Below are 19,056 nucleotides of genomic sequence, written 5' to 3'. Positions count from 1 at the left end.
TCTGTGTGCCAGCCGCGTGCGCCACTTGTATGCTAAATTCTATGAATTACCCCCTAAATCTTTCCTACTAATTAAACATACCTGGAACGTTCTGTGGTTTTTGGTGATCCAAACTACACATTATTCACGTTAAGTGCTTTTCTTAGAACACTTAATACATAATGTGACAAATTGGCCAAAACATAATTAATGTCCCCAACTCTACATATTATAAGTTTCCTACTCCCCAAACATATTTGGAAGTTTCCTGGTTTGCAGTGGCCCAACCTACACATTATTCATGTTGAGCACTTTTCTGAGAGAATTTCATGCTGATTAATATGCCAAAACATACATATTTTACCAAGAAACTCTGCACATTGCATGTTTCCTACTTCCTAAACCTAACTTGAAAATTCCATGGCGTTTGGTGTCTCAACCTCCAAATTATGCACGTTAAGCACTTTTCTTACAGCACTTAATGGTGCTGATTGTGACAAATCGCCAAAACATAAATCATTAACACAGAACCTCTGCAGCTTACATTTTACATACTTCCCATATGGTTTTTGGTGGCTCACTCAACCTCCAAATGATGAACAGTAAGGACCTTTCATAGCACACATGATGTTGCTTAATGTGCAAAAACATAATTCATTTACCAGGAAACTCTGCACCTTGCATGTTTCCTACTTCCTAAACATAACTTGAAAATTCCATGGTTTTTGATGGCCCAACCTACAAAGTTTACATGTTAAGCACTTTTCGTAGAGCACCTGATCTTGCTTAATGTGTGAAATTGTACCAAAAAAGAAACCATTTGGCCAGAAACTCTGCACCTTACATGTTTCCTACTTCTTAAACATAACTGGAAAGCTCCATAGGTGTTGCTGCCCACCCTGAACATTATCCAAATTAAGCACTTTCCTTACATTATTAAAACATATACAGGCCGATCCATGGAATTAATGTGCGCTGAAATTTTCAGCGCAAGCGTGCGAAAGTGTGTGAATTGCAGTGCCAGTGCGAAAATCGCAGCGAAACCCGCACACAGCGATTCATGGAAGTCCGTTCGCATGTAAATCCCAGGATGTGCGCCAAAGCAGGCGTACGTGGACCCGCGCAGCATAAAAGTGCACGCAAACAACAAACAAGCTCAGACGCCAGGATGAATATACCGTTCCTAGCAGCAGTGGTCGTGGGATACCGCAGGAGGAGGAGGATAATCAGGCCCAGAATTTTCACACCCAGCCTTTTTGGGATGCCTTATGACCAGGTGTATGGGAGGTACAGGTTTCCACCTCACATAATACTCAACCTGGTGAGTGAGTGGGAGGATGACCTCACATCACCCACCCTGTGCTCCCAAGCACTGAGCCCCTTGGAAAAGGTGCTCAATGTACTGCACTTCTTGGCCACTGATTCTTTTCAGCGGACAAATGCCATAGTGGGGGGGTGTCACAGGCCACGCAGTCACGCTGCCTACACCAGGTCTTGGCCATCACACCCATCAGTCCGCAGGCACATGTACCTGCCCAGAACACCTGCAGAAAGGCAGGCTGCCGTCCTGGATTTCTACGGGGTGGCACAATTCCACAAAGTCCTAGGTGCCACTGATTGCACCCATGTGGCTCTACGTCCCCCCAGGGCATCAGAGCACATTATAGAAACCGCAAGCACTGGCATTCCATCAACTTCCAGGTAGTATGTGATGCCAAGGGAATCATCACCTCAGTATATGCCAATTATCCAGGGTCCACCCACGACAGTTTTATTTACAGAATGTCAACCCTAAACCGGGACCTAGAAGCTGGGCGGCATGGCGATACATGGCTGCTCGGTGAGTATAAATGCCACAGCACATGCATGCATGTCAGATACTGAGTAATGTCACAACCCCACTAATGATACCCATCACCACCTCCCCCGGGGACAGTGCCTACCCTCTGAGCACCCACATGATGACGCCAATTCGGAACCCCACCACGCCACCCGAGGTAAGATACAACACAGCCCACATTGCAACCCAGGGCATAGTGGAGCGCACATTCGGAGTGCTCAAGTCACGCTTTCGCTCCCTTGACCGTTCTGGCGGGCAGCTGTTATACGCTCCCCCGGTAGAGTGCGGGATCATAGTGGCAGCATGTGTCCTGCACAGCGTTGCAACACGCCGGGGCCTGCCCGTGGGCATGATGGTGCCCCCACATCCCCAACCACATGCACGGCCGCTGCGCATGGGAGGGGAAAGGGCACGGGGTGAGGCAGCCCGTACGCAGCTGGTGGCTAATTACTTCACCTCAAATCACACCCCTGTGGAGTGCACACAGCCCTGGCACATACAATCTGACAATCAATGATGATGACATAAGGGACAGTCAACTGTCACAACCATACCAGCCTGAGATTGGTCACCTGGAAGTGTTACATTGTGTGCATCCCTACCTACACAAACACCACCAATGCTGTGTCATCAAAAGACACACTTCTATGCTGCTAAATTCATTTCAAAATACAACAGGACACCAGTGCCATGTCACCCAACCCCTCCCCAGCACCGCCACCCAACACACCATGGCATGTCATGCTATGTGAGAGCAAAACAAAGCAATCCCCAAAACATGACACAAGTGTCACAAAGTACAGTGTCCCTAATGGAAACTGGACACACACAATATGCTCCCAGTAATGTAGAACTAACACACATGACCAAATACTTACCAACAATACAATGCAGCTACACAACCTCAAACATAGCATAAACATGACAGTACTCATTTAAAGTAGTGGTAGTCTTACAACCTGATTATGCCAGCACATCGACCACTTCCAGCTGTACAGTGCTGCTGCCACGCAAATGTGTAAGTGCACTGCTTACAACATGAACTCCATTTCCAAAGTAGACGGCCTTGTGAAGACATGAGGAATGAACCTGCAAATTAGGAGGAAGACATGGATGCACAAGCACATATCAATACACCATGTAGTGTACAATACAACAACATCCACTAGGAATGTATACACAATATTGACTACAGACTGCCCACACAGCTCATGGGAGTCCAACGTCACTGTGTAAGTCACTGTCACATGGGCACACCCTTTGCAAGCCCATGGAAACGGGAAGCAGGAGGGGTGTGTGTTTCACGAACCCAAGCATCTAACCTAAACTCAGGACAAGTCTGCATGTGCCCAGCCGGAATACAGTGGATGCCCACGGGAGCAACACTGTAAAAAAAAAATCAAAAATCAAAAATCAAAAATGGCCATGTGAGGGCCACAGGGTGCTCACCAACAGCCAGCTGTTTGGATGTTGGGAAAAAAAAAACACCCCTATGGGCTCATGGCCTGCACGGCTATGCCAATGTGGGAGAACTGCTGCTGTCGCTCTCATCACCCTCTGCTGCTGCCACAGGAGGTGGTGGTGCTATGGGAGGCAGCCCACGCAAAGCCCTGGTATGGTCCTCCATGGCAGCAAGCATGCGGGTGTGGAAGGTCTCGACTGCATTCCCCCTCTGATCTGCTGGCCCAGGAACAGGATCAGATGTTGTGGAGTGTGACCCTGCATCCGCAGCCGCCAAAGGCGGACTTACCAACACTGACATCCCCATAGAGGGTTCTACCCCTGGTGCAGGTGGGTTGGACAGAACAGAATCCCTGCCAGAAACACTTACCTGCGACGGCACATATGTCTCATCATCCGAATCAGCACCTGAATAGAGGTCTGGGGAGGTGCACCCAGAGACACCCCTGGACAGAATGGTCTGCAGCAAGATTGGGTTCTCACCCACCACCACACCACGTCCCCCACTGGTGCCCGGTCGTGCCTGAGATCCCTCCTGGGTCTGCACCATCTCCTCAACCTCAACAGCATCAAGTGCGTCATCCCCTGCAAAAACATGAAAGACAAAAATTGGAAACAGGCATTAGCGCCATAGCACACAAATAGGCTTGACAAGCTACAGAACCAGTACATGATTTACACATGTCCCACATGACTATAACCCTCCCATGCATGCACTGTCACTGAGTTGGAAGGGGAGGCAAAAGGCAGACACTGATGACACCAAGAGGGAAGAGCAACACATTTGCTGCATGCTGGGTAGCACTGCCATCACACATTGGCCTGTGAGTGGCATGTCCAATACACATACATGACACATGCCATCACACAGATGGCATGCACCATAGCCATGGTAGATTCCACAAGTACATCCATATGTCAGTGAATGAATACTGTCAGCTATCCATGTGAGATGGACATGATGAGATGAAAAATGCTACATAGTGTGACAAAATAGGCATGTGCCACACACTGCAACACATCCAGTGTACAAAAATACAGTGATTGCAGGCCGATGTACACATCAATGGTTGTGCACTTCAACATGACAGGAAACAACTATCATGTTCCACATTCAAACAGGCCCCAAAAATGTATGTGATCAGGCCAATAATCAAGGTAACACATGTGGGCCAATGTGGGGTTCATCAATGACAGAAGAATGTCACAAATGTGACAATAGGGCTGAGGAATGCGTAGCAAAAGTGGGAGAATTGAAACAATCAGCCTGAACGTACACTGAAAAATACAAACAATGTTGTTGCAAGACGCCACTTCAAGGGCAACTGCCGTAATGTTGCGCTAAATTACTACTGTGGGCAGAAGGGATACTGTCACACCCAAATCCAAGGCAGCTGAATGTTTTGGATGAAGCACATGGGTGACCCATACCACTCAGGCACACACACCCTCACCTGGCACTCAATCAGAACCCGTCACCCAAACAACATACACATGCATTACACACACATGCATGGGCGCTCACCGGACAATGCATCATAATCAGGTAGTTCTCCCACACCTTGGATCTGTTCCTCTGTGACGAAGGCCCCAGCAACAGACTCATGTTCAGTGAGTTCATTGTCCTCTTGTGGAGACCCACCGCCAGTCACCAGAGTAGCGGCATGATTTGAGGCCAGCTTGTTCTTTGCTCTGCGTTTCAGGTCATTCCACCGCTTGTAGCAATCATCAGCTGTGCACCTCACAAATCCAAGGGCACTTATGTGGTCCGCGATGGTCTGCCAGTGTGCCCTACATTGACCAGGTGTGATCTTACACCCTGCAGTCACCACCATTTCGCGGCTATGTGCTGACACATAGGCCACAAGTGCATCAAGTTCCGGGTCATTAAAGCTAGGCTTCCTTGACGTGCTGGAGTGTGTAGCCATGTCTGGGGTCTCAGCCTGTCGTGCCAGAGCACCCTTCTTCCTCTTCTTTAAAGGTGGAGCAGAGCCAGAGTGCTTGACGCCGCTCTGGTCAGTAGGGGCAGAATCACCGGTGGACTGGGTAGTAGGAGTGTGGGAATGCACAATGACCATAGGTCTTGATGCAGGCATTGGTTGCAGGGTAATGTTGGCAGGGGGAACGTCAGTTTGATGGACCTGGACTGACACTGTCCTGGCTGGGAGAGTCAGAGCTGGGGCGGATGGAGCTGCAGCTGCCCCTGCAGCCTCCCCAACCTGCATACTTGGGGTAGCAGATGACATAGCTGCCCCAGATCCACGTGGCTTGTGACAACAACTTGCACCGCCACACGTAACCTAGACTTGCTGACCTGGAAGTCAGCCAGGGAGTCATCCTGTGCCAGGTCAGGTGCCACAATGGGCTGGTCCAACAGGGGCTGGGATGGTGTCAGCCACGTTTTCCTCAACCATGGGGGGGGGGCATGGGTGTCCCTGATTGTTCCTCCACACATGGGGGTATAGGGGCACCCTGCAAATCCCGGCCATGTCCCCTACCACGCCCACCACGCCCACCTTTTGAAGGTCGGCCACCTTTGCCTCCCTTACCGCTTAGTTGCCTCCCAACCATGGCACTGATGTTGTTGTGTGTATGGGAGTTGCAGTAAACTATTGTCCTGGGAAATTGGGGGTCAAAGGGGTAGGATACTAGATGGAATTCGTACCCTAGTGCTCTAACAAGGCTGTCTGTGGCCCCTGGGGGAAGATGACGGGTCACGCAACGCACAGGCAGCCCAAAATCAAAAATTAACATGCACGCAACCCCTCGTAGACCACGTGCGTGAAAATATGAACCCCCACTTTGCTGTGGCACCCAGAAACACAAAACTAAGCGTATGCTTAATACACGCAGCCTACAATGACCTCTGAAGCAGAATGCGACACACGGGGCAAGCACAGTTGCTAAGTACGTGCGGAACTCACCGTCTGCCTGGAAAAAGAACGTGAAAAATACGCGCGTGTGCGCCTTGGCAACACCCCCGCCAAGAGAAGAATTGTACGCTGTCTGAGGAGACAGGACAAAAGGAGAAGTGAACTCTGTTTGAGGAAACAGGCCCAACAAAAATTCAGAAAAGAGCTGTCAGAGGTAACAGGGAGTACGAACTAGAAACGCTGTGAAGTAATCGCATGTGAACCGACAAGAAGTACAGATTTCACCCACTCGCTCTCCACGAAAAGCACGTACAAGGAAATGGCGTCCTACACGTAGCTTTTAAACTGGCCCACACGTACACGTCAGATACGCGTGTACGCGGGCGCTTTCCACCAATTACACGCGATGACAATCGGACGTGCAGTTTTTCCACGTGTGCTCTGTCATCACGTGCTATGAGGGAAATGCCAGCGCGTAATGTAACTTACGCGCTAAGGGCCTTTGGTCCAATGAAATCGCGTGCGTGTGCTGACACGCTTAGGCGCTAAGGCCCTTTCCTCGAATTACACGCTGCCGTGCAATTTTTTCACGTGCCAAATCACTCCGTATCAAGCTGGCCACGCGAAAACACATGGAAGACCACGCTCCTGCCCAGAAGGCTGAATTACTGCCCCACAGAGCCCGAGCACGCTCCCACCTACCATCTGCTGCTGCCTGACTGCCTGCTGCCCACGTGCCCTGCCATTTGCTGGCTGCAAGTCAGCCATCGGTGTATTTGCTGTGACCACCCCTGCTGGAACCGAAGACTCCCGACTGGGATTCCATCGCTCCACAACCCAGCCCCAGGACCCAGTTGCCCACCCACTCCTGCCTCTGGGGTTGTCATGTCGGGCACTGCAACATCTGGCACCACTGACAACCCCCAGCCAGAGAGGCAGAGGGCCACCAGCTTCACTGCCCCCGAAGTTGGTGTCCTGGTGGGGCAAGTCCTGGGGCAGTATGATGCCCTCTTTGGAAATTTGCGCGCCGACAATGAAGGTCGGACCAGGATCTGGATGGACATCGTGACTGCCATCAAGGCAGAGGGGGTGGCAGTCCGCGACTTACATTATGTCAAGAAGCGCTGGGAGGACTTCAGGTCCAGGACTCTCAAGGCCCGGCGCCTCGCTAAGGCAGCGGATGCCAAGGGGCGCCTGGGCCAGCTGTCGAACCATCAAATGAGGGTCCTGGAACGCATATGCCAAGCGCTCTACGTCCAGATCCTTGAGAGGCAGACCCGTCTGGAGTAGAGCGGTAAGTGTACATGCATGTTGATAGTACGGTGTGCGTGTCGTGGTGTGCCAGTAGTGTGCAGGTTGCACATGTGTTTATGTAGGGCCATGTAGGGATGTGTATGAACATGGGCGTGAGGCTGCCACATGTGAGTCCTCTCAGTTGTGAGACACTTTGATGGTGTATGTGTTGGTAAGCATGCTGGGCAAATGCAGGTGTGGGAGCACACATGTTTGAATTTCTGTGTATGTACATTGGCATGGTTGTGGCATGGATGGTGGTTCATAATGCATGTATCTGCACTGTGTACATGTGCATGTATGTGTATCTGACAAGTGTGCAACTGTGATGCAACATGGATGCACGTGACCCTGATATGTAGGAGGATGAATGGCAGATGTTACATGTATGGCGATCTCATCACTGCAACAGTTGGAGGAGATGTAGACATGCATGTAAGTGTGGTGGCGTGTGTGCATGTCTAGTGCACTCCTTGTGTTTCATGTGATGTCAGGCTCACCTTTGGCTGTTCATGCTGTTGTATGTGTATGGATGGTGCTGCCTGGTGCAATATTGCTGTTGCAATGTTCATGTGTGTGAGTTAAAATGACATGTGTGTCGTGGAGTGTGATGTCGTGTCTATAGTTAAACAATGCCACTCATGTGCAACTGTCGTGTGTATCAGTCCATTGTACAGTGCCCTGATGCCTGTGTTTTATCTCTCCCTGTCTGCAGCGTCAACTGAAGAGGGCGGAGAGGGTGCTGTGGAGCACAGCGGCAGGGATCATCCCGCCAGCCGAGACGCAAGGCCCGGCTCCCCTCCCACGTTGTCATCTTGTCGGGGAGTGAGGAGTCCGGTGCCGCATGCCAGGCCGCAGCTGCCGAGGGAAGGTCCAATAGGCGGATGTCAGAGTTGGACTCCTCGGCAGCAGAAGGGGCAGCTGAGACCCCACAGGGTGCGACAGAGGAAGATGGCACGGAGTCATCCAGGTTGGTGGGGGGTTTGGTGGTGGAGGAGGCCGTGCAAGGGACAGGCAGGGGGTCTGGAGGTGGGCATTCCACTGGTGCTAGTGGTGCAGTGCAGGGACAGGAGGCAGCACAGGCCGCCGCAGAGGTGCCTGTGTGTAATCCTGTCCCCGATCCTGTGACTGCATCATCCCGCACCAGCAGGGATGCCTACGTCCAGACCCGTTTTCAGGGAGGGGATACGCTTACAACTGGCCTTTCTCTCCCTCCGGACGTGGCTATCCGGGACCGGGTTGAGCCTGTCCTGGGTGGGGTGGCGTTGCGTCAATGGGCCATGCGAGGTGACCTGCAGTCTTTTCATGAGGAGACTGCACGTCTTCTCGAATGGCTCGTTGACCTACTGGGACAGCTCACCAGGGCCGGATTCCTCAGTTTTCTGGACCTTGTTCCGACCCCTTCCTCAACTGAACCCCCTATGCGCCAGTCATACTCCATGCCATCTTCCCACCCATGTATCACCTGGGTACCCTGTGAAGCTGCCTCTGACCCTGCAGCCAGGCTGGTGGAGGACACATCCCTGCCACAGTCGGGAGTCAGACGTCCAGCAGGGGTGGCCACATCAACAACTGCACCCCAGCCGGAGGAGGATGTGCAGGCAGCAAGAGCCAGGGCACAGGCAGAGGCACAGCAGCAGCAGCAACAAGGTGGGAGCCATCATGGCTCGGGGCCTTCGACATCGGAGGGGCAGGCATCGGCCAGAGGGCAGGAGGACCCAGGACTGGAAGTGTCTTCTGTGTGGCAGCGGTTAGGCCATGCTATAGATGCGGAGCGGCAGCGGGCAGAAGAGGCACGGCTCACGACGGTCAGGGCGGAGAATTCCATGTGGAGCGCCCTGAGGCGGGCAGAGTGCCTCGAGGCAACTCGCAGGGAGTTGGAACAGGCCATGAGTGCCTCCCTGCGAGACCTTGGGGCCAGGACAGAGGTCCGCCTCCAGGACATTGGGCAGGAGTTCGATGATGCCCTGGCCCGGGACATCCAAAAGTGAGCCGTTGGACTAGCCCGCTGCCATTGTAAATAGTTTTTAGAGTTAGGTTTCCTTTTCGTTTTCCTTTTATTTGTGGTCAATGGACAATGCCACACACATTTGTATATAGTTATATTTTTAGGTAGTTTCTTAGGTAGATTTCATTTGTTTAGTTGGGCTCATGGACCCTTTACATCGTTGGACAATGGATTGTTTTTTTTTGGGGATTTTTGCCCATGGATTAATGGATTTTTATTTTGGACAATGGGTTGTATATAGTTACATTATAGATTCATTTGGATTTTTTTTTTCATTATGGACATGGAGTAATGGCTTTTTTTCAGGACAATGTATTGTAACTAGTTGGACTATGGATTGATTTCGCATTTTTATTTATCATTATGAACATGAAACAATGGATATCTTTTTTTACCTTTTTTTGGATTTGCGTAGGTGGAGGGAGAGTTTGGACTGTTTTTCTTTCAAATTTTTTTGCATTGCTTATCATTTTCATTCTTTCATCTTTTTCACATGCTTTTCATTTCATGTTTGATATTTTGGTATGCTTTCATTTAATTTATTTATGTACATAATACATTTTCATATTTTAGTTCCATGTGTGGGATTTGCTCATTGGGTTGATGCATGTGAAATTGTGGGTTTACACAGGCAATGCCAACCAGTGTATGTGAGTGATGGACATGTGTTGATGTGCATAGTTGAGTTTTGGTTTGTGTCTTGAGATAGGCATGCCAGTGTGGGGTGGATTGGGAAATCATTGCGTCTCAAGAATGGGGTGGCGTGATGTGGTATTTTTTGATGTAGAGGTGGGCCATGACTGTGCATCTTTATTTCGTGTAGGGGAGAAATGAGTGGGACATGAGTGGGGGCCTGCTGGCAGGTGCCCTGCACTGCTGGGGGGTGGGGGTGCAGGAGGACATGAGTGGGGGCCTGCTGGCAGGTGCCCTGCACTGCTGAGAGTGGGGGTGCAAGGGGACATGAGTCGGGGCCTGCTGGTAGGTGCCATGCACTGCTGGAGGGTGGGGGTGCAAGGGGACATGAGTGGGGGCCTGCTGGCAGGTGCCCTGCACTGCTGGGGTGTGGGGGTGCAAGGGGACATGAGAGGGGGCCTGCTGGCAGGTGCCCTGCACCTCTTGGGGGTGGGGGTGCAAGGGGACATGAGTGGGGGCCTGCTGGCAGGTGCCCTGCACTGCTGGGGGTGGGGTAGCAAGGGGACATGAGTGGGGGCCTGCTGACAGGTGCCCTGCACTGCTGGGGGGTGGGGGTGCAAGGGGACATGAGAGGGGGCCTGCTGGCAGGTGCCCTGCCCTGCTGGGGGGTGGGGGTGCAAGGGGACATGAGTGGGGGTCTGCTGGCAGGTGCCCTGCACTGCTGGGGGGTCGGGGTGCAGGGGGACATGTGTGGGGGCCTGCTGGCAGGTGCCCTGCACTGCTGGGGGGTGGGGGTGCAAGGGGACATGAGTGGGTGATCAGTAGTGCAAGCTGACATGTGGCTTGGTTGGGGGGCATGCCCATGGTAGATGGGCTGCATGCGAGACATGAGCAGGGGTGCAGGGTAGTCCCCTGTGGTGTGGGCTGCCTGCAGGGGCAGTGGGGGGTGTAGAGGGAACACCTGGGAGGACCCACACTGCCAATTCACGTGCAGAGCAGGGAGCCCAGAGGACAAGGACGGTAGGCAGCCGGAGGGAGGCAGGCTGCAGGGCAGGGAGCCCAGAGGACAAGGATTGTAGGCAGCTGGAGTGAGGCGGGCTGCAGAGGACTAGGACTGTAGGCAGCCGGAGTGAGGTAGGCTGCAGGGCAGGGAGCCCAGAGGACAAGGACTGTAGGCAGCCGGAGTGAGGCAGGCTGCAGGGCAAGGAGCCCAGAGGAGTGGGGCAGCAAGGAGTGAGCCCAGAGAAGCAGGGCCGCTGACTGTAGAGGACTGTAATAGGCTGCAAGGCAGGAAGCCCAGAGGACAAGGGCTGTAGGTAGAAGGCAGCGGAGCGTGATCGGCTGCAAGGCAGGGAGCCCGGAAAGGGCACTGGAACAAAACAGCATAATGCAGCAACAGGAACAGCATACAAAGTAAAGGGTCAAGGCAAATAGGAGCAGGGAGAACTCAAGATGCAAGACACTGCTCCTGCAAGCAGGTGCTTATATACAGCCCTGCCCTGTTCTGAGGCAGGCTAATTGACAGCACCTGGGGCAGTACACCTGAAGACAATCTGCCTCCTCCCTCTCTGGTCCTGAGCAGGTGGAAGCAGCACTGTCCGCTAGGGCTTCTGGGGATTGTGGTCCCAATAACGATGAATGAGAATAGCCAGGAATTGAGGACTGTAGCCAGGTGCATTATGGTAAATGTAGTTAATTGAATAAAATAAGAAAGAACCAAAGTTGAGCAAATGGAAATAAAAGACCAAGGCGTGAAAAGGAGTTGTTCAAGGAGTATTAGGAGGATAAATGAGTACCAAGTAGTCCATGATGGTTGCCAATGCGTGCGCCAGTGGCGCGGGCATGACAAACACACAACAATGGGAATAATAAAAGAAAAGCTGCATGTCCGTAAAAGAATAAAAAACAAGAAATCATAATCCAAAGAAATCCAAAAGAAATGGTGTCCAAAGTCACAGTCCAACAAAGCAAATCCAAGGGAAAAAAGAAAGTGAAAACCATTGCTCCATGTTGAAAAAAAAAAAAAAAAAGAGAACAATCCAATGGTGAACTATGTACAGATGAACAATCCAGGGTCCATGAGCCCAACTGATGAAATGAAACCTATCAAAAATACCACCTAATAAAAAACTATATACAAAAACGTGGTGCATTGTCCAAGCGCAACCAAAATAAAGAAAAAACAAAAGGAAACCTAACACTATCTAACTATATACAATGGCGGCGGGCAAGTCCAGCGGCTCACTCTGGTGTCCCGGGCCAGGGCATCATCGAACTCCATGTCTATTTGCCGGAGGCGGGCCTCTGTCCTGGCCCCGAGGTCTTGCAGGGAGGCACTCATGGCCTGTTCCAACTCCCTGCGAGTTGCCTCGAGGCACTCTTCCCGCCTCAAAGCCCGACACATGGAGAACTCCGCCCTGACCATGGTGAGCCGCGCCTCTTCCGCCCGCCGCTGCTCCGCACCTATCTGCTGGCCCACCCGGTGCCACACGGAAGACACTCCCATTCCTGGGTCCTCCTGCCCTCTGGCCGATGCCTGCCCCTCCGATGTTGATGGCCCCGAGCCATCATTGCTCCCACCTAGAGCCTGCTCCTGCTGCTGCTGTACATGTGCCGTGTCTGATGGTGCCTGCACATCCTCCATCAGCTGGTCTACAGTTGTGGTGTCCACCCCTGCTGGGCCGCCGACTCCCGACTGTGGCAGGGATGTGAGCTCCACCAAGCTGGCTGTGTTGGTCAGGCCAGGTCCACAGGGGGCCCTGGTGAAATCTGGGCCGGAAGACGGTGTGGAGAACGACTGGCGCACACAGAGGAGAGGTCCGCCAGAGTGCGCGACACATGTAGGAACCCACCAACCAGGACGGAGCCCATACGTACCTGGGACCCCTCGTCCACAGGTAGTGAAGAGGCAGATGACATGGCACTCTCCCCTACCTGCGGACGGGCCTGGGACGGGGCCTCCCTGCTGATGCATGATGGTGCAGTCACAGGGTCAGGGACAGCGACATGCACAGGCCCCTCTGCGGTGACCTGTGCTGCCTCCTGACCCTGGACTGCACCACTTGCACCAGTGGTACTACCCCCACCAGGACCCATGTGCGGCTCAGTAGCGGGCTCCTCCTCCTCTGTGGAGACCACCAACCTGGATGTCTCCACACCGTCTTCCGCCATTGGAAGCCCCTGTGGGGGCTCACCCGGCCCTTCCGCCACAGCCGTTGTGGCAGACGCAGCACCAGCCCCCTCGCTCCCGGATGATGGTAATTCCTGGGAGGGTGGCTGGGCCTTGCGTCTCCCCCCAGTGGAGGCATCCCGCCGCTTGGCTCCACAGCGCCGTCTCCGCCCTCTTCTTCACTTGACGCTGTGTAGAGGGAGACATAGAACACAAGCATCAGGTTACAGTACAAAATACCCTAGACAGGAAGCAATAACACATGAGTGGCACTGTCAAATGTCACTTACATCCTGTCATTCCACAACATATGGGTGATGCACACAACACACATGCAGAAACAGTCCTGGCGCCTGCAATCAACATCCATGTAGAAGGGCCCCTGTAAACCAAGATGTTGCCTTCAAAGTCACATGCATCCATGGTGTTTCAAAGTCACACACACACACTTCTCAGGCACACACACACACATGTGCACCATACATGTACATGACATCAGCACCCATTCCTCACCCCCCCCTTCATGTCCAGGAACAGAGACAGCCATGCTTTCATGTGTGCATTCCGCATAGAGCTCCCCATGTTGCATTAAAACACATGCAGCAACCATGTGTTTCACACATAACTGGTCTCACATGCATGACCATGATGTCCCTGCACACACACATCCATACATGGCCTATGTCACACATACAGGCAAGCATCAGACTACCAGCGCACTGTCTCACAATGCTTGGCTACTTACCGCTCAACCCCAGACGGGTATGCCTCCGAAGGATCTGGGCGTGGAGCGCTGGGCCTACGCGTTCCAGGACCCTCATCTGGATGTTACTCATGCGTGCCTAGCCCCCCTCCGTGAGGCACCGGGCCTTGTGGAGGGTCCTGGACCTGAAGTCCTCCCAGCGCTTCTTGACGTGCTTGATGTTGCGGGTTGCCACCCCCTCCGCGTTGATGGCAACCACTACGTTGTCCCAGATCCTCTCCCGTCCTTCCTTGTTGGTGCGTGATGTTCCGAAGAGGGCATCATAATCATAATGCCCCAGGACATGCTCCACCAGGACACCAACTTCGGTGGCAGTGGTTGCCAGTGGTACCAATGGTGCCAGATGGAGATGTGTCCGACATGGCAACCCCAGAGGCAGAAGTGGGTGGGCAACTGGGTCCTGGGGCTGGGCTGTGGAGCAATGGTATCCCAGTCGGGAGTCTTCTGTTCCAGCAGGGGTGGACACAGCAACTGGACCCCTGCAGATGGCTGATGTGCAGGCACCAAATAGCAGGGCACGTGGGCAGCAGGCAGGCAGCAGCAGCAGATGGCAGGTGGGAACGTGCTCGGGGCTCTGGGGGGCAGGAAAATGGCCTTCAGGGCAGGAGCGTGGTCTTCTGTGTGTGTATGCGTGGCCAGCTTGATACGGAGTGATTTGGCACGTGAAAAAATTGCACGTCAGCGTGTAATTCAAGGAAAGGCCCTTAGCACGTAAGCGGGTCAGCACACCTACGCGATTTCATTGGACCAAAGGCCCTTAGCGTGTAAGCGCGTCTGTGACGTATCGCGCACGGGCATTGCCCTTTCGCGTGAAGTTCAAACTTCACGCGAACCCCAGGAATACACGTACCCCACTCGCACAGGCCCTTTCGCGTGTGAAACTTCCCGTGCACCCCCGTAATACACGTACCCTGCTGTAATTGCGTGTGAGACTTCCCACGAACCCCAGTTATACACATATCCCACTCGCACAGGCCCTTTCGCGTGTGAAACTTCGCGGGCACCCCCGAAATACACGTACCCGGATCCAATCGCGTGTGAGACTTCACACGAACCCCCGTAATACACGTACCCTGCTGAAATTGCGTGTGAAACTTCCTGCAAACCCCAGTTATACACGTACCCCACTCGCACAGGCCCTTTAGCGTGTGAAACTTCCTGCGAACCCCGTAATACACGTACCCTGCTGCAATCGAGTGTGAAACTTCCCGCGAACCCCAGTAATACACGTACCCCACTCGCACAGGGCCTATCGCATGTGAAACTTCCCGCGCACCCCCGAAATACACGTACCTGGATCCAATCGCATGTGAGACTTCACGCGAACCCCAGTTATACACGTACCCCACTCGCACAGGCCCTTTCGCGTGTGAAACTTCCCGCAAACCCCGTAATACACGTACCCTGCTCCAATCACGTGTGAAACTTCACGCAAACCCCAGTTATACACGTACCCCACTCGCAAAGGCCCTTTCGTTTGTGAAACTTCACGCGAACCCCAGTAATACACGTTCCCCGCTTGGCGTTTGCTGTTTGGCAGCCCTGTAAACTGGTACAGGGTTAGCGCAGCCCTTTGCGCTGGATTGGAGATTTGGATGGCTTTTCCTTGCGCGAGGGCGTTCTTGGGGGTGTAACTGGCGCTGCTGCAGGGTCGCTGCGCCACGGCTGGTTTTGGAGGCTAAAATCCATGAATACGCTGTGCGCGGAAATTGATTTTAGCGCACGCTAAACCCCTTCCAATGAGGCCAGGGAGGTTATTTTTATATTTATTTATTTTAATTTTTGTAACACGCCAACATTCCCGTGGGCCTCAGGGCGCACACAGAAACAGAACAAGACAAGACAAACAGGCAGAAGAGGCAGAAGGAAAGGAAAGTCAGGAGGTAATTCCAAGTTGAAGAAGTGAGTCTTTACGGCACATTTAAATGCGCTATAACTCTGGATCTGCCGCATTCCAGCTCAAAGTGTTTTCCAGAGAAGGGGACCCTGAGCATCAAGAGTAGTACCTCCAAATTTGGCTGTCCTGAATTTGGGATGGTTGAGATTGACCGCAGAGGAAGAGCGAAGGTTCCACACATTAGGTTTGATGCTTATACAGGATGACATATAGATAGGACTGCTGAGACTGAGGCATTTATGGGACGTGCTAAGCATCTTGTGCGTTATGCAGTGTTTAATGGGAAGCCAGTGGAGTTTTTTCCTGAAAGTGGAGATGTGTGTACGACGCGACTGATTGAAAATGTTATGTACGCCATTGTTCTGGGCCACTTGTAGAGATTGGATATTAGAGGCTGTGGTGCCCGCCAAGAGGCTGTTACAATAGTCCAATCTTGAATTTATTAATGCAGTGGACAAGAGAGCACAGTTCTCCTCCGATATGAATGGTCGAATATATCTAATTCTCTTGTTTATAATACCACAACTAGATTTAATGCTGGAAACATGGGATTTCATGGAGAGTTCTTCATCAAGGACTACTCCTAAGGTCTTGACTTTCTTTTGAACAACAATGGTATTGTTGGCAATATAGAAACTGGCGTAGTGAGGATCAAGTTTTGCCCAAGTGTTTTTAGATGCCACAATACGGAGTTCAGTCTTTTTATCGTTTAGGTCAAGAGAATTGCAAGCCATCCAATCTTGTATGGCTTTATATATTTGGTTAATGGTTTCCGAATCGCTGCTGTATGAGCCACTAAACTGAATAACAACCTGAGCGTCATCAGCGTAATTTGTATATTGCACTCCCAATTTGTTCAAGAGATCGAGAAAGGGCCGGATGTAAAGGTTGAAAAGCAGCGGTTAGGCCGCTACCCAATATTCCCCATAGAGGTGGTTTAATGCAAAGGACTTCATGGGGTGGGACTCCACTACTGGGGGTAAGGACGACCCCCTGGGTGATAGATGGCATAACATTCAAACCCAAACCTTCGTGAAAACTCTAGCACCTGTTCACCCTTACCCCCTCTGACAACCATATGCTATTGTAACATCAGGTCACTTTCACCAGCTGAGACGAAGAAGATCATCCAAGATGCAAAATGTAATATCAGGTCAGTTTCATCAACTGAGGTGAAGATTGTCAGAAGAGCAAAGGTCAACCCAATGCAAGAACTGAGAAGAGGTGGTCCCAAAGAACTATGAAGAGTGACTCATGGAACGAGAGAAACAATTTTAGTGCTTCATGGGGGATTGGTCACCAAAACAATGTAAAAACAAATGAATGACTCATTTACGGAGAGAACTGTCTGGATGCGGGCCAGCCAAGAAGGAAAGCAGCAGAGGACACAGTTCAGCCCAGGAGAATCAAAGGTGGAGCGGAGAACGCTCTAGGGGAGCCGGAAGCAGCCATTCAATGGAGATGAGAAGCAGACACCGAGAATCCTTTGCCCGGTGGTGTGGATCTGGTCAGGAACGTGGCTGGAGGCTGAAAAGTGATAGTGCGACCTTGAGAAGGTGAACCGCATGGTCCTGCAACAGCACCTACACTGCTGGACCGATGAGCATGAACAAAAAACCTGGAGCAGGAGCCTAGGAAACACGGAAGGCCTGCACAATGCTTCTGAAAGAAGCAAGAACTGGCAGAGTGTCCCGAAGCCAGTAAAGGTAAAGGGTGTTACACGTGAACTGGTTGGGACATAAAGCTTGAGAATAAATACATGTAAATTGGAAATACTGAGTACACGTGTCACTCTTGTCCGATTCAAGCCCCTCCTCACCAGAATCTTCTCAGCTGAACTGTATGGAAGAATCGTCCAAGGGTGGTGAGAAACCTTTTTTCCTGGAAGACTTTCGATCCATGAAGAGATAAAGTCGATCCCGGGAAGAAGCCACTATGCCAGTTAAGCACTTGCTCAGAAAACAGACTCCTGCCCGGAAGGACCACAGAAGGGAATAAAAGCCAGATGGCTTGCCAAAAAAACCCTTCTAACTTGCGCCTTGTAGTCTATCAAGATGTTCCGATATCCAGTGGGAGATATAAACTGTAGCTTCCAGGAGAGAAGACAAGCAGGGAGAGAGAGGCAGATGGTCCCATTGAGAGCAAACACAGGTAAGATATTTGAATAGGAAGTGTCTTGCCAAAGGATGACCGGAGGAAAGGCAAGGAAGTAGCAACAAAAGAAATGCAAGGCAATGAGTCTGGCAAAATAAAGGAGGCCAAAGCATGCAGCACAGAAACGGGAACTGAAGGCAAGCAAGAATGCGGGCTGCAAACGGCAAAGAAAGGAGGGGTGTAATGGACAGAGAGAGCAACAGAGAAAAAACATGGAAGAAATGAAGCGTCTGAGCCAAAGATTCCAAAGAAGCGTGTTTCAACGTGCAGCAGTCAAGTGGCATTCCACAGATGTAGCCGGCACGCTGACAGAAAAAAAAAAAGACAAAAGACTAGAGCGTAATGTCACGTTAGAAGGCAGCGTAACGGGAAGGTCAATGGCGCTGGAGAAGCCATCTATTCCATATGTTCCAGGACGGGCGACGGATGACAACAATTTAACGGAACTTGATCATTTGAGTAATCGTCTTCATGGCAGTACTTGCCAGGAGAGTGAACCAAGGGGGGCTGACAAAAAGGGGAGGAAAGAAAGGGTTTGGAACCCAAGCAAGATAAGGGTCTTGGACCCGAAACAGATCCAAGCAAGTGTCAGAGGGAGTCGCCCTCAAGGCAGAGGTATAGAAGTCCACTGGCCACCATGAAAGGGTCTGGGACCCTGTCCACAATCACAGTGGATGAGAAGCACCACTGGGGAAGGGTCTGGAACCCTGTCCACAATCGCAGTGGGGAAGAAGAGCCCACTGACCCCCAGGGAAGGGTCTGTGGCACTGTCGCAAACAGTGGGGAAGAGAACACCACTGGTTATATAAGAAGGGTCTGGGACCCCAACGAAGAGGCATTAAAGCAGAAAGGAAATCTTCCTCAGCTTAGTGGTGGAGACAAGTCCACTATTCACAAGGGAAGGATCTCGGATCCCAAGAAGATTCACGTTGTTGAAAGCAAATTACAAAGGCAAAGTGTGTATCAATCTAAAAGCTCTTAATATC

Source organism: Ambystoma mexicanum, chromosome 10 (genome assembly GCF_040938575.1).
Source record: "Ambystoma mexicanum isolate Mex_15411 chromosome 10, UKY_AmexF1_1, whole genome shotgun sequence".
Classification (NCBI taxonomy): Eukaryota; Metazoa; Chordata; class Amphibia; order Caudata; family Ambystomatidae; genus Ambystoma; species Ambystoma mexicanum.
This window is presented reverse-complemented; position numbering follows the sequence as displayed.